We start from the raw sequence: 14,812 nt of genomic DNA on the forward strand, positions 1-14,812 counted from the left end.
AAGTGGCTGAACGCCATCTTGTAAATACCGCGCAGTGCGTAGTGCCACCGGGGCGTCACTAAAAGTGATGCTCCGGTGGCGATAGGGCCTTGTAAGTCTGGCACTTTATTTGCTCAAGGTGTGTGTTCTTGGTGAGGGCAGGAAAGCTATTTTCGCTCTCGTACCTTCCTTCCTTGGCTGGCTTGAATGCTGTAGGCTCAGGCTTCATTGCAAAGGTCAAACAGTGAGCAACTGACTGCCGTAAGCTGGCGCAACTCCTCTTGGTGAGCTGTGACAGATGCCCCAGGAGCGTAGTGCCTCACGATGGTGAGGGATAGACACAGTCTCTTTTATCTCAGCTTGCCTGTCAGGTGAGGCAGGAAATGCAAATACTGTGAAAAAGCCCAGCGACTAGAACCAGGGACCTTTCGCATGTGAGGTGCGCATGATAACCACTACACTAGACAAACAGACACACTTGCCGGCTTGCTTCATGTGGCTATGCATTGTACTGGAACCACCACACTATGGAAACAGACACACCTGCTTGCTTTATGTGGCTATGCATTGGACTGGGATGCAAGGATGAGGGCCAATGTTCATGACGCTCAAAGCTGAGCCTTCCGGAACACGATCTCTTCCCTTGGAAGAAAGGAACTGGGATCACTTTCATTCCAAGAGGTGATTTCAGAACTGGACCCGAAATTACCATGGAGAAGCACTGTGCATTTAATGTTCCTACGAGCACTGCTGCTCCAGCACAGAAAAGCAGTTGCAAAGAAATCTCGCATACCTTCATGATGCTGAACCGTCTCGACGCCAGTATAAAGCATGTATTGCATTGCAACATGACATCTTACAAGAGTGAAAAGCAGAAATACTCCTGTTTAAAACACAGACTGAACCTATAAAGGTAGGGGTTTGTCTGGGATTTGAACCGAGGTCCTCTCACACCCGAAGCGAGAATCATACCACTATACCAACTTGACTGCCGCTGCATAGTCATTTGAAACATCTTCTGAAGCGTCTTTCCGAAAAGCAGGGCCATTTGGAGGCTCTCTCTCTCTAAGCGTGCCATAGCAATTGATGTTTTCTGTCAAGGATTTTTTGTTTGTCTCTAGCAAGGCAAGAGGTAGTCAAAATGCCCTGTGCCAGTGAGCTGAACGAGGGCACTGATGTGAAAAGCAGACCCTTTCTGGTAGTTGTAACCCGCTGCAAGTCATGGACCCTTGCACCTTAGACTTCCCAACCAAAAGCACTGAAGGGCCTGCTATCTCTTGAGCCAGAGGAGCATGCCTCTTGCATTCAAGCACACTTGCTCGATCAGCGCTCGATCAGGCGAGATTTATATTAGTGGCTCATAGGCCTGAAACACTCACCTGGGAGACGCAGGGTGGCTGATTTCCCGGAATGGCCCTTGATGGGGAAATCACCTCCTTTCCCCCGCCTCATTTCAGAATTGTGTGCTAGTCGCAAGACAGTGTTCAGGGGTTCATGGGTACTGCCTACTCCCAGCTGCCTCTCTGTCTTCTTCATGTAAATTGCAAGTCACGAGGAGGCACCATTGCCAATATGCTCTGCCCACCTAACCAAGAAACCTAGTTTGAGCTTGTCTGCCTGTGTTGTTGCAGGGGCAGTGTCTTCTTTGCCCAAAAGGTGGCGGGAGAGCCTCACTTCAAACGATAGAATCAACTGCTTAAGTAGAAACCAGCATGGTAGTTACTGTCTAAAAGTGCAGCTCTAATAGAAGGTGTGCCTGAGACGCCCCTTCCAGTAATACACAGAATTTTGATTGAGGGCCCAGCTGATGGGTTGGTGGATTTCTCCTCACATGCCACAGCAGCTTCCAAAGATAGTGGTGTGAGGAGCTGGCTCTGCAAGCAGAGCAAGATTTAAGGGAAGAAAATACACATGTCAGAAGTGGGATTTGAACCCACGCCTCCATGAAGAGACCAGAAGGCTCAGCTTCACTGAAGATCAAGCTCTCTTGAGTCTGGCGCCTTAGACCACTCGGCCATCCTGACAGCCAAAACAGTGTGCAGGTCGGACTCTTCAGTCTGCACTTGTTGATTTTGCCGCTTGCAATGTTCCTATCAAAGTCACAGCTTTAAAGGCCCCACAATATAACATGGCCAAGAAAAAAAAAAAAAAACAGAACAAGAAACAATGCACATGCACGACCACCGAGGGATGCAGATAACTTTTTAGCGTCCTGCAATAGTAAAGCACGTTTTACACAGGTCACAAGTTTTTAAAGGTCATTTCTGTCTAAGTGTGCATTGAGAGAGACTGAGGTTTTAGGGAGCAAACACAAAAGCTGCTGCTGCCAAGTGTTTCTGCCCGGTCTCGAACCGGGGACCTTTCGCGTGTGAGGTGAACGTGATAACCACTACACTACAGAAACAAGCTTGCTAGTTTGACTGAAGGAGCACAGTTCCCCTCATATGTTTGCACAATTTCCTCTATACTTTATCAGCAGTTGCTCGGAATGCGAGGGGTAAGTGTGAAAATTGCCGCGGTGTCAGCCAGCATGCATACACTCAGACGTCCTGAAAAATCCCACAGCTGCGGGCAGAGACAGACAAATATCTGATGCCTAAATGCCAGGAAGGAGAGCCTGTGAAATCATCACACAGGGCGCACTGAGAGCAAGCAGGAAGGAAGCCAAGGCATTGTAATCCATTTTTCGCCTGAGGCAAAATATATGTTTTGCGCAACAATGCTTCGAGTGGAATGAGAAATGTTGAGGGGTTGTGTATTTTGAGCAGGATTTGATTGTTTTCCGCTAAAATGGGCTCGCCCGGGATTTGAACCCAGGACTTTTCGCACCCTAAGCGAGAATCATACCCCTAGACCAACGAGCCTGGGCACAGAAAAGCAACGGCTCCGACCCTGCTCGGAGGGTTGGTGACAGAGAGTGGGAGACTACATCCCAAAGCAAGAAACTGCACATGGTGCTCTCTTCTGCAGTACGACTAGAGTCATTTGCATGCTCTTCATCGAACATGACATAAAAAGCCTCTATCCTTTAGACATTTTGGCCCAGATTTACAAGAAAATGACTAAGCGCGACGCTGTGCCAAATTTGCAAGCCCCACGCGCCGTCATTTTCAAAATGAAGGGAAGCGCCGTATTTAGTAGAATACAGCGCACCCCTGTGCTTCCCCCTGCGCCAGCTCTAAATTAGCTGCTGAGCGCCAACGCAGCCGTTCTTGCACCATGGTACAAGGATGACTGCGTTGAGGGGGAAATTGTTTTTGTGCAGGAAGGGACACCTGCCTGCCCAAAAAAAAAATCTTCAATGGTGATTTGCTCTTACTTCTATGTGTGCTGCAGAATGCATCACACATAGAAAGAGCAAAAACAAGGAGAAATGAAAACATTTCTCCTCAGTGTGCCACTCTAACGACACCCCTGGGATGGCGTTGGATTTTGGCGCTGACGCAGATTTACGCCAACTCCTAAATCTGGAGCAGCATCAAAATGCTATGGTGTTGCTGTGGCACACTCCCAACAACACCCATTGCACGCCCCTTCCAGGGAACGCGCTGCGTGCTAAGGGGCCGTATTTACAAGGTGGTGTTAAGCCACAAAAAGTGGCTGAACGCCATCTTGTAAATACCGCGCAGTGCATAGTGCCACCGGGGCGTCACTAAAAGTGATGCTCCGGTGGCGATAGGGCCTTGTAAGTCTGGCACTTTATTTGCTCAAGGTGTGTGTTCTTGGTGAGGGCAGGAAAGCTATTTTCGCTCTCGTACCTTCCTTCCTTGGCTGGTTTGAATGCTGTAGGCTCAGGCTTCATTGCAAAGGTCAAACAGTGAGCAACTGACTGCCGTAAGCTGGCGCAACTCCTCTTGGTGAGCTGTGACAGATGCCCCAGGAGCGTAGTACCTCACGATGGTGAGGGATAGACACAGTCTCTTTTATCTCAGCTTGCCTGTCAGGTGAGGCAGGAAATGCAAATACTGTGAAAAAGCCCAGCGACTCGAACCAGGGACCTTTCGCATGTGAGGTGCGCATGATAACCACTACACTAGACAAACAGACACACTTGCAGGCTTGCTTCATGTGGCTATGCATTGTACTGGAACCACCACACTATGGAAACAGACACACCTGCTTGCTTTATGTGGCTATGCATTGGACTGGGATGCAAGGATGAGGGCCAATGTTCATGACGCTCAAAGCTGAGCCTTCCGGAACACGATCTCTTCCCTTGGAAGAAAGGAACTGGGATCACTTTCATTCCAAGAGGTGATTTCAGAACTGGACCCGAAATTACCATGGAGAAGCACTGTGCATTTAATGTTCCTACGAGCACTGCTGCTCCAGCACAGAAAAGCAGTTGCAAAGAAATCTCGCATACCTTCATGATGCTGAACCGTCTCGACGCCAGTATAAAGCATGTATTGCATTGCAACATGACATCTTACAAGAGTGAAAAGCAGAAATACTCCTGTTTAAAACACAGACTGAACCTATAAAGGTAGGGGTTTGTCTGGGATTTGAACCGAGGTCCTCTCACACCCGAAGCGAGAATCATACCCCTATACCAACTAGACTGCCGCTGCATAGTCATTTGAAACATCTTCTGAAGCGTCTTTCCGAAAAGCAGGGCCATTTGGAGGCTCTCTCTCTCTAAGCGTGCCATAGCAATTGATGTTTTCTGTCAAGGATTTTTTGTTTGTCTCTAGCAAGGCAAGAGGTAGTCAAAATGCCCTGTGCCAGTGAGCTGAACTAGGGCACTGATGTGAAAAGCAGACCCTTTCTGGTAGTTGTAACCCGCTGCAAGTCATGGACCCTTGCACCTTAGACTTCCCAACCAGAAGCACTGAAGGGCCTGCTAGCTCTTGAGCCAGAGGAGCATGCCTCTTGGATTCAAGCACACTTGCTTGATCAGCGCTCAATCAGGCTCGATCAGGCGAGATTTATATTAGTGGCTCATAGGCCTGAAACACTCACCTGGGAGACGCAGGGTGGCTGATTTCCCGGAATGGCCCTTGATGGGGAAATCACCTCCTTTCCCCCGCCTCATTTCAGAATTGTGTGCTAGTCGCAAGACAGTGTTCAGGGGTTCATGGGTACTGCCTACTCCCAGCTGCCTCTCTGTCTTCTTCATGTAAATTGCAAGTCACGAGGAGGCACCATTGCCAATATGCTCCGCCCACCTAACCAAGAAACCTAGTTTGAGCTTGTCTGCCTGTGTTGTTGCAGGGGCAGTGTCTTCTTTGCCCAAAAGGTGGCAGGAGAGCCTCACTTCAAACGATAGAATCAACTGCTTAAGTAGAAACCAGCATGGTAGTTACTGTTATAAAGTGCAGCTCTAACAGAAGGTGTGCCTGAGACGCCCCTTCCAGTAATACACAGAATTTTGATTGAGGGCCCAGCCGATGGGTTGGTGGATTTCTCCTCACATGCCACAGCAGCTTCCAAAGATAGTGGTGTGAGGAGCTGGCTCTGCAAGCAGAGCAAGATTTAAGGGAAGAAAATACACCTGTCAGAAGTGGGATTTGAACCCACGCCTCCATGAAGAGACCAGAAGGCTCAGCTTCACAGAAGATCAAGCTCTCTTGAGTCTGGCGCCTTAGACCACTCGGCCATCCTGACAGCCAAAACAGTGTGCAGGTCGGACTCTTCAGTCTGCACTTGTTGATTTTGCCGCTTGCAATGTTCCTATCAAAGTCACAGCTTTAAAGGCCCCACAATATAACATGGCCAAGAAAAAAAAAAAAAAACAGAACAAGAAACAATGCACATGCACGACCACCGAGGGATGCAGATAACTTTTTAGCGTCCTGCAATAGTAAAGCATGTTTTACACAGGTCACAAGTTTTTAAAGGTCATTTCTGTCTAAGTGTGCATTGAGAGAGACTGAGGTTTTAGGGAGCAAACACAAAAGCTGCTGCTGCCAAGTGTTTCTGCCCGGTCTCGAAACGGGGACCTTTCGCGTGTGAGGCGAACGTGATAACCACTACACTACAGAAACAAGCTTGCTGGTTTGACTGAAGGAGCACAGTTCCCCTCATATGTTTGCACGATTTCCTCTATACTTTATCAGCAGTTGCTTGGAATGCGAGGGGTAAGTGTGAAAATTGCAGCGGTGTCAGCCAGCATGCATACACTCAGACGTCCTGAAAAATCCCACAGCTGCGGGCAGAGACAGACAAATATCTGATGCCTAAATGCCAGGAAGGAGAGCCTGTGAAATCATCACACAGGGCGCACTGAGAGCAAGCAGGAAGGAAGCCAAGGCATTGTAATCCATTTTTCGCCTGAGGCAAAAAATATGTTTTGCGCAACAATGCTTCGAGTGGAATGAGAAATGTTGAGGGGTTGTGTATTTTGAGCAGGATTTGATTGTTTTCCGCTAAAATGGGCTCGTCCGGGATTTGAACCTGGGACCTCTCGCACCCTAAGCGAGAATCATACCCCTAGACCAACGAGCCTGGGAACAGAAATGCAACGGCTCCGACCCTGCTCGGAGGGTTGGTGACAGAGAGTGGGAGACTACATCCCAAAGCAAGAAACTGCACATGGTGCTCTCTTCTGCAGTACGACTAGAGTCATTTGCATGGTCTTCATCGAACATGACATAAAAAGCCTCTATCCTTTAGACATTTTGGCCCAGATTTACAAGAAAATGACTAAGCGCGACGCTGTGCCAAATTTGCAAGCCCCACGCGCCGTCATTTTCAAAATGCAGGGAAGCGCCGTATTTAGTAGAATACAGCGCACCCCTGTGCTTCCCCCTGCGCCAGCTCTAAATTAGCTGCTGAGCGCCAACGCAGCCGTTCTTGCACCATGGTACAACGATGACTGCGTTGAGGGGGAAATTGTTTTTGTGCAGGAAGGGACACCTTCCTGCCCCAAAAAAAAATCTTCAATGGTGATTTGCTCTTACTTCTATGTGTGCTGCAGAATGCATCACACATAGAAAGAGCAAAAACAAGGAGAAATGAAAACATTTCTCCTCAGTGCGCCACTCTAACGACACCCCTGGGATGGCGTTGGATTTTGGTGCTGACGCAGATTTACGCCAACTCCTAAATCTGGAGCAGCATCAAAATGCTATGGTGTTGCTGTGGCACACTCCCAACAACACCCATTGCACGCCCCTTCCAGGGAACGCGCTGCGTGCTAAGGGGCCGTATTTACAAGGTGGTGTTAAGCCACAAAAAGTGGCTGAACGCCATCTTGTAAATACCGCGCAGTGCGTAGTGCCACCGGGGCGTCACTAAAAGTGATGCTCCGGTGGCGATAGGGCCTTGTAAGTCTGGCACTTTATTTGCTCAAGGTGTGTGTTCTTGGTGAGGGCAGGAAAGCTATTTTCGCTCTCGTACCTTCCTTCCTTGGCTGGCTTGAATGCTGTAGGCTCAGGCTTCATTGCAAAGGTCAAACAGTGAGCAACTGACTGCCGTAAGCTGGCGCAACTCCTCTTGGTGAGCTGTGACAGATGCCCCAGGAGCGTAGTGCCTCACGATGGTGAGGGATAGACACAGTCTCTTTTATCTCAGCTTGCCTGTCAGGTGAGGCAGGAAATGCAAATACTGTGAAAAAGCCCAGCGACTAGAACCAGGGACCTTTCGCATGTGAGGTGCGCATGATAACCACTACACTAGACAAACAGACACACTTGCCGGCTTGCTTCATGTGGCTATGCATTGTACTGGAACCACCACACTATGGAAACAGACACACCTGCTTGCTTTATGTGGCTATGCATTGGACTGGGATGCAAGGATGAGGGCCAATGTTCATGACGCTCAAAGCTGAGCCTTCCGGAACACGATCTCTTCCCTTGGAAGAAAGGAACTGGGATCACTTTCATTCCAAGAGGTGATTTCAGAACTGGACCCGAAATTACCATGGAGAAGCACTGTGCATTTAATGTTCCTACGAGCACTGCTGCTCCAGCACAGAAAAGCAGTTGCAAAGAAATCTCGCATACCTTCATGATGCTGAACCGTCTCGACGCCAGTATAAAGCATGTATTGCATTGCAACATGACATCTTACAAGAGTGAAAAGCAGAAATACTCCTGTTTAAAACACAGACTGAACCTATAAAGGTAGGGGTTTGTCTGGGATTTGAACCGAGGTCCTCTCACACCCGAAGCGAGAATCATACCCCTATACCAACTAGACTGCCGCTGCATAGTCATTTGAAACATCTTCTGAAGCGTCTTTCCGAAAAGCAGGGCCATTTGGAGGCTCTCTCTCTCTAAGCGTGCCATAGCAATTGATGTTTTCTGTCAAGGATTTTTTGTTTGTCTCTAGCAAGGCAAGAGGTAGTCAAAATGCCCTGTGCCAGTGAGCTGAACTAGGGCACTGATGTGAAAAGCAGACCCTTTCTGGTAGTTGTAACCCGCTGCAAGTCATGGACCCTTGCACCTTAGACTTCCCAACCAGAAGCACTGAAGGGCCTGCTAGCTCTTGAGCCAGAGGAGCATGCCTCTTGGATTCAAGCACACTTGCTTGATCAGCGCTCAATCAGGCTCGATCAGGCGAGATTTATATTAGTGGCTCATAGGCCTGAAACACTCACCTGGGAGACGCAGGGTGGCTGATTTCCCGGAATGGCCCTTGATGGGGAAATCACCTCCTTTCCCCCGCCTCATTTCAGAATTGTGTGCTATTCGCAAGACAGTGTTCAGGGGTTCATGGGTACTGCCTACTCCCAGCTGCCTCTCTGTCTTCTTCATGTAAATTGCAAGTCACGAGGAGGCACCATTGCCAATATGCTCCGCCCACCTAACCAAGAAACCTAGTTTGAGCTTGTCTGCCTGTGTTGTTGCAGGGGCAGTGTCTTCTTTGCCCAAAAGGTGGCAGGAGAGCCTCACTTCAAACGATAGAATCAACTGCTTAAGTAGAAACCAGCATGGTAGTTACTGTCATAAAGTGCAGCTCTAACAGAAGGTGTGCCTGAGACGCCCCTTCCAGTAATACACAGAATTTTGATTGAGGGCCCAGCCGATGGGTTGGTGGATTTCTCCTCACATGCCACAGCAGCTTCCAAAGATAGTGGTGTGAGGAGCTGGCTCTGCAAGCAGAGCAAGATTTAAGGGAAGAAAATACACCTGTCAGAAGTGGGATTTGAACCCACGCCTCCATGAAGAGACCAGAAGGCTCAGCTTCACAGAAGATCAAGCTCTCTTGAGTCTGGCGCCTTAGACCACTCGGCCATCCTGACAGCCAAAACAGTGTGCAGGTCGGACTCTTCAGTCTGCACTTGTTGATTTTGCCGCTTGCAATGTTCCTATCAAAGTCACAGCTTTAAAGGCCCCACAATATAACATGGCCAAGAAAAAAAAAAAAAAACAGAACAAGAAACAATGCACATGCACGACCACCGAGGGATGCAGATAACTTTTTAGCGTCCTGCAATAGTAAAGCATGTTTTACACAGGTCACAAGTTTTTAAAGGTCATTTCTGTCTAAGTGTGCATTGAGAGAGACTGAGGTTTTAGGGAGCAAACACAAAAGCTGCTGCTGCCAAGTGTTTCTGCCCGGTCTCGAAACGGGGACCTTTCGCGTGTGAGGCGAACGTGATAACCACTACACTACAGAAACAAGCTTGCTGGTTTGACTGAAGGAGCACAGTTCCCCTCATATGTTTGCACGATTTCCTCTATACTTTATCAGCAGTTGCTTGGAATGCGAGGGGTAAGTGTGAAAATTGCAGCGGTGTCAGCCAGCATGCATACACTCAGACGTCCTGAAAAATCCCACAGCTGCGGGCAGAGACAGACAAATATCTGATGCCTAAATGCCAGGAAGGAGAGCCTGTGAAATCATCACACAGGGCGCACTGAGAGCAAGCAGGAAGGAAGCCAAGGCATTGTAATCCATTTTTCGCCTGAGGCAAAAAATATGTTTTGCGCAACAATGCTTCGAGTGGAATGAGAAATGTTGAGGGGTTGTGTATTTTGAGCAGGATTTGATTGTTTTCCGCTAAAATGGGCTCGTCCGGGATTTGAACCTGGGACCTCTCGCACCCTAAGCGAGAATCATACCCCTAGACCAACGAGCCTGGGAACAGAAATGCAACGGCTCCGACCCTGCTCGGAGGGTTGGTGACAGAGAGTGGGAGACTACATCCCAAAGCAAGAAACTGCACATGGTGCTCTCTTCTGCAGTACGACTAGAGTCATTTGCATGGTCTTCATCGAACATGACATAAAAAGCCTCTATCCTTTAGACATTTTGGCCCAGATTTACAAGAAAATGACTAAGCGCGACGCTGTGCCAAATTTGCAAGCCCCACGCGCCGTCATTTTCAAAATGCAGGGAAGCGCCGTATTTAGTAGAATACAACGCACCCCTGTGCTTCCCCCTGCGCCAGCTCTAAATTAGCTGCTGAGCGCCAACGCAGCCGTTCTTGCACCATGGTACAACGATGACTGCGTTGAGGGGGAAATTGTTTTTGTGCAGGAAGGGACACCTTCCTGCCCCAAAAAAAAATCTTCAATGGTGATTTGCTCTTACTTCTATGTGTGCTGCAGAATGCATCACACATAGAAAGAGCAAAAACAAGGAGAAATGAAAACATTTCTCCTCAGTGCGCCACTCTAACGACACCCCTGGGATGGCGTTGGATTTTGGTGCTGACGCAGATTTACGCCAACTCCTAAATCTGGAGCAGCATCAAAATGCTATGGTGTTGCTGTGGCACACTCCCAACAACACCCATTGCACGCCCCTTCCAGGGAACGCGCTGCGTGCTAAGGGGCCGTATTTACAAGGTGGTGTTAAGCCACAAAAAGTGGCTGAACGCCATCTTGTAAATACCGCGCAGTGCGTAGTGCCACCGGGGCGTCACTAAAAGTGATGCTCCGGTGGCGATAGGGCCTTGTAAGTCTGGCACTTTATTTGCTCAAGGTGTGTGTTCTTGGTGAGGGCAGGAAAGCTATTTTCGCTCTCGTACCTTCCTTCCTTGGCTGGCTTGAATGCTGTAGGCTCAGGCTTCATTGCAAAGGTCAAACAGTGAGCAACTGACTGCCGTAAGCTGGCGCAACTCCTCTTGGTGAGCTGTGACAGATGCCCCAGGAGCGTAGTGCCTCACGATGGTGAGGGATAGACACAGTCTCTTTTATCTCAGCTTGCCTGTCAGGTGAGGCAGGAAATGCAAATACTGTGAAAAAGCCCAGCGACTAGAACCAGGGACCTTTCGCATGTGAGGTGCGCATGATAACCACTACACTAGACAAACAGACACACTTGCCGGCTTGCTTCATGTGGCTATGCATTGTACTGGAACCACCACACTATGGAAACAGACACACCTGCTTGCTTTATGTGGCTATGCATTGGACTGGGATGCAAGGATGAGGGCCAATGTTCATGACGCTCAAAGCTGAGCCTTCCGGAACACGATCTCTTCCCTTGGAAGAAAGGAACTGGGATCACTTTCATTCCAAGAGGTGATTTCAGAACTGGACCCGAAATTACCATGGAGAAGCACTGTGCATTTAATGTTCCTACGAGCACTGCTGCTCCAGCACAGAAAAGCAGTTGCAAAGAAATCTCGCATACCTTCATGATGCTGAACCGTCTCGACGCCAGTATAAAGCATGTATTGCATTGCAACATGACATCTTACAAGAGTGAAAAGCAGAAATACTCCTGTTTAAAACACAGACTGAACCTATAAAGGTAGGGGTTTGTCTGGGATTTGAACCGAGGTCCTCTCACACCCGAAGCGAGAATCATACCACTATACCAACTTGACTGCCGCTGCATAGTCATTTGAAACATCTTCTGAAGCGTCTTTCCGAAAAGCAGGGCCATTTGGAGGCTCTCTCTTTCTAAGCGTGCCATAGCAATTGATGTTTTCTGTCAAGGATTTTTTGTTTGTCTCTAGCAAGGCAAGAGGTAGTCAAAATGCCCTGTGCCAGTGAGCTGAACGAGGGCACTGATGTGAAAAGCAGACCCTTTCTGGTAGTTGTAACCCGCTGCAAGTCATGGACCCTTGCACCTTAGACTTCCCAACCAAAAGCACTGAAGGGCCTGCTATCTCTTGAGCCAGAGGAGCATGCCTCTTGCATTCAAGCACACTTGCTCGATCAGCGCTCGATCAGGCGAGATTTATATTAGTGGCTCATAGGCCTGAAACACTCACCTGGGAGACGCAGGGTGGCTGATTTCCCGGAATGGCCCTTGATGGGGAAATCACCTCCTTTCCCCCGCCTCATTTCAGAATTGTGTGCTAGTCGCAAGACAGTGTTCAGGGGTTCATGGGTACTGCCTACTCCCAGCTGCCTCTCTGTCTTCTTCATGTAAATTGCAAGTCACGAGGAGGCACCATTGCCAATATGCTCCGCCCACCTAACCAAGAAACCTAGTTTGAGCTTGTCTGCCTGTGTTGTTGCAGGGGCAGTGTCTTCTTTGCCCAAAAGGTGGCGGGAGAGCCTCACTTCAAACGATAGAATCAACTGCTTAAGTAGAAACCAGCATGGTAGTTACTGTCTAAAAGTGCAGCTCTAATAGAAGGTGTGCCTGAGACGCCCCTTCCAGTAATACACAGAATTTTGATTGAGGGCCCAGCTGATGGGTTGGTGGATTTCTCCTCACATGCCACAGCAGCTTCCAAAGATAGTGGTGTGAGGAGCTGGCTCTGCAAGCAGAGCAAGATTTAAGGGAAGAAAATACACATGTCAGAAGTGGGATTTGAACCCACGCCTCCATGAAGAGACCAGAAGGCTCAGCTTCACTGAAGATCAAGCTCTCTTGAGTCTGGCGCCTTAGACCACTCGGCCATCCTGACAGCCAAAACAGTGTGCAGGTCGGACTCTTCAGTCTGCACTTGTTGATTTTGCCGCTTGCAATGTTCCTATCAAAGTCACAGCTTTAAAGGCCCCACAATATAACATGGCCAAGAAAAAAAAAAAAAAACAGAACAAGAAACAATGCACATGCACGACCACCGAGGGATGCAGATAACTTTTTAGCGTCCTGCAATAGTAAAGCACGTTTTACACAGGTCACAAGTTTTTAAAGGTCATTTCTGTCTAAGTGTGCATTGAGAGAGACTGAGGTTTTAGGGAGCAAACACAAAAGCTGCTGCTGCCAAGTGTTTCTGCCCGGTCTCGAACCGGGGACCTTTCGCGTGTGAGGTGAACGTGATAACCACTACACTACAGAAACAAGCTTGCTAGTTTGACTGAAGGAGCACAGTTCCCCTCATATGTTTGCACAATTTCCTCTATACTTTATCAGCAGTTGCTCGGAATGCGAGGGGTAAGTGTGAAAATTGCCGCGGTGTCAGCCAGCATGCATACACTCAGACGTCCTGAAAAATCCCACAGCTGCGGGCAGAGACAGACAAATATCTGATGCCTAAATGCCAGGAAGGAGAGCCTGTGAAATCATCACACAGGGCGCACTGAGAGCAAGCAGGAAGGAAGCCAAGGCATTGTAATCCATTTTTCGCCTGAGGCAAAATATATGTTTTGCGCAACAATGCTTCGAGTGGAATGAGAAATGTTGAGGGGTTGTGTATTTTGAGCAGGATTTGATTGTTTTCCGCTAAAATGGGCTCGCCCGGGATTTGAACCCAGGACTTTTCGCACCCTAAGCGAGAATCATACCCCTAGACCAACGAGCCTGGGCACAGAAAAGCAACGGCTCCGACCCTGCTCGGAGGGTTGGTGACAGAGAGTGGGAGACTACATCCCAAAGCAAGAAACTGCACATGGTGCTCTCTTCTGCAGTACGACTAGAGTCATTTGCATGCTCTTCATCGAACATGACATAAAAAGCCTCTATCCTTTAGACATTTTGGCCCAGATTTACAAGAAAATGACTAAGCGCGACGCTGTGCCAAATTTGCAAGCCCCACGCGCCGTCATTTTCAAAATGAAGGGAAGCGCCGTATTTAGTAGAATACAGCGCACCCCTGTGCTTCCCCCTGCGCCAGCTCTAAATTAGCTGCTGAGCGCCAACGCAGCCGTTCTTGCACCATGGTACAAGGATGACTGCGTTGAGGGGGAAATTGTTTTTGTGCAGGAAGGGACACCTGCCTGCCCAAAAAAAAAATCTTCAATGGTGATTTGCTCTTACTTCTATGTGTGCTGCAGAATGCATCACACATAGAAAGAGCAAAAACAAGGAGAAATGAAAACATTTCTCCTCAGTGTGCCACTCTAACGACACCCCTGGGATGGCGTTGGATTTTGGCGCTGACGCAGATTTACGCCAACTCCTAAATCTGGAGCAGCATCAAAATGCTATGGTGTTGCTGTGGCACACTCCCAACAACACCCATTGCACGCCCCTTCCAGGGAACGCGCTGCGTGCTAAGGGGCCGTATTTACAAGGTGGTGTTAAGCCACAAAAAGTGGCTGAACGCCATCTTGTAAATACCGCGCAGTGCATAGTGCCACCGGGGCGTCACTAAAAGTGATGCTCCGGTGGCGATAGGGCCTTGTAAGTCTGGCACTTTATTTGCTCAAGGTGTGTGTTCTTGGTGAGGGCAGGAAAGCTATTTTCGCTCTCGTACCTTCCTTCCTTGGCTGGTTTGAATGCTGTAGGCTCAGGCTTCATTGCAAAGGTCAAACAGTGAGCAACTGACTGCCGTAAGCTGGCGCAACTCCTCTTGGTGAGCTGTGACAGATGCCCCAGGAGCGTAGTACCTCACGATGGTGAGGGATAGACACAGTCTCTTTTATCTCAGCTTGCCTGTCAGGTGAGGCAGGAAATGCAAATACTGTGAAAAAGCCCAGCGACTCGAACCAGGGACCTTTCGCATGTGAGGTGCGCATGATAACCACTACACTAGACAAACAGACACACTTGCCGGCTTGCTTCATGTGGCTATGCATTGTACTGGAACCAC

At 48.8% G+C, this 14,812-nt stretch overlaps 10 non-coding genes across 10 annotated transcripts; all 10 read right to left on the reverse strand.

Moving 5' to 3' along the window:
* Window positions 1-1,891: 1,891 nt before the first annotated feature.
* Window positions 1,892-2,003, reverse strand: TRNAL-CAA (transfer RNA leucine (anticodon CAA)). The gene is made up of 2 exons: window positions 1,966-2,003; window positions 1,892-1,937 (listed from the first exon to the last, which is right to left on the reverse strand). It is a non-coding gene; the product is annotated as a tRNA-Leu (tRNA).
* A 307-nt stretch (window positions 2,004-2,310) lies between these two features.
* On the reverse strand, window positions 2,311-2,383 carry TRNAV-CAC (transfer RNA valine (anticodon CAC)). The gene has a single exon. It is a non-coding gene; the product is annotated as a tRNA-Val (tRNA).
* Window positions 2,384-5,474: 3,091 nt separating this feature from the next.
* Window positions 5,475-5,586, reverse strand: TRNAL-CAA (transfer RNA leucine (anticodon CAA)). The gene is made up of 2 exons: window positions 5,549-5,586; window positions 5,475-5,520 (listed from the first exon to the last, which is right to left on the reverse strand). It is a non-coding gene; the product is annotated as a tRNA-Leu (tRNA).
* Window positions 5,587-5,893: 307 nt separating this feature from the next.
* On the reverse strand, window positions 5,894-5,966 carry TRNAV-CAC (transfer RNA valine (anticodon CAC)). The gene has a single exon. It is a non-coding gene; the product is annotated as a tRNA-Val (tRNA).
* A 388-nt stretch (window positions 5,967-6,354) lies between these two features.
* TRNAP-AGG (transfer RNA proline (anticodon AGG)) lies at window positions 6,355-6,426 on the reverse strand. Its single transcript has one exon. It is a non-coding gene; the product is annotated as a tRNA-Pro (tRNA).
* Window positions 6,427-9,057: 2,631 nt separating this feature from the next.
* Window positions 9,058-9,169, reverse strand: TRNAL-CAA (transfer RNA leucine (anticodon CAA)). Its single transcript has 2 exons — window positions 9,132-9,169; window positions 9,058-9,103 (listed from the first exon to the last, which is right to left on the reverse strand). It is a non-coding gene; the product is annotated as a tRNA-Leu (tRNA).
* A 307-nt stretch (window positions 9,170-9,476) lies between these two features.
* On the reverse strand, window positions 9,477-9,549 carry TRNAV-CAC (transfer RNA valine (anticodon CAC)). The gene has a single exon. It is a non-coding gene; the product is annotated as a tRNA-Val (tRNA).
* A 388-nt stretch (window positions 9,550-9,937) lies between these two features.
* TRNAP-AGG (transfer RNA proline (anticodon AGG)) lies at window positions 9,938-10,009 on the reverse strand. The gene has a single exon. It is a non-coding gene; the product is annotated as a tRNA-Pro (tRNA).
* A 2,621-nt stretch (window positions 10,010-12,630) lies between these two features.
* TRNAL-CAA (transfer RNA leucine (anticodon CAA)) lies at window positions 12,631-12,742 on the reverse strand. Its single transcript has 2 exons — window positions 12,705-12,742; window positions 12,631-12,676 (listed from the first exon to the last, which is right to left on the reverse strand). It is a non-coding gene; the product is annotated as a tRNA-Leu (tRNA).
* A 307-nt stretch (window positions 12,743-13,049) lies between these two features.
* Window positions 13,050-13,122, reverse strand: TRNAV-CAC (transfer RNA valine (anticodon CAC)). The gene has a single exon. It is a non-coding gene; the product is annotated as a tRNA-Val (tRNA).
* Window positions 13,123-14,812: the final 1,690 nt, after the last annotated feature.

Source organism: Pleurodeles waltl, chromosome 10 (assembly GCF_031143425.1).
Source record: "Pleurodeles waltl isolate 20211129_DDA chromosome 10, aPleWal1.hap1.20221129, whole genome shotgun sequence".
NCBI lineage: Eukaryota > Metazoa > Chordata > Amphibia > Caudata > Salamandridae > Pleurodeles > Pleurodeles waltl.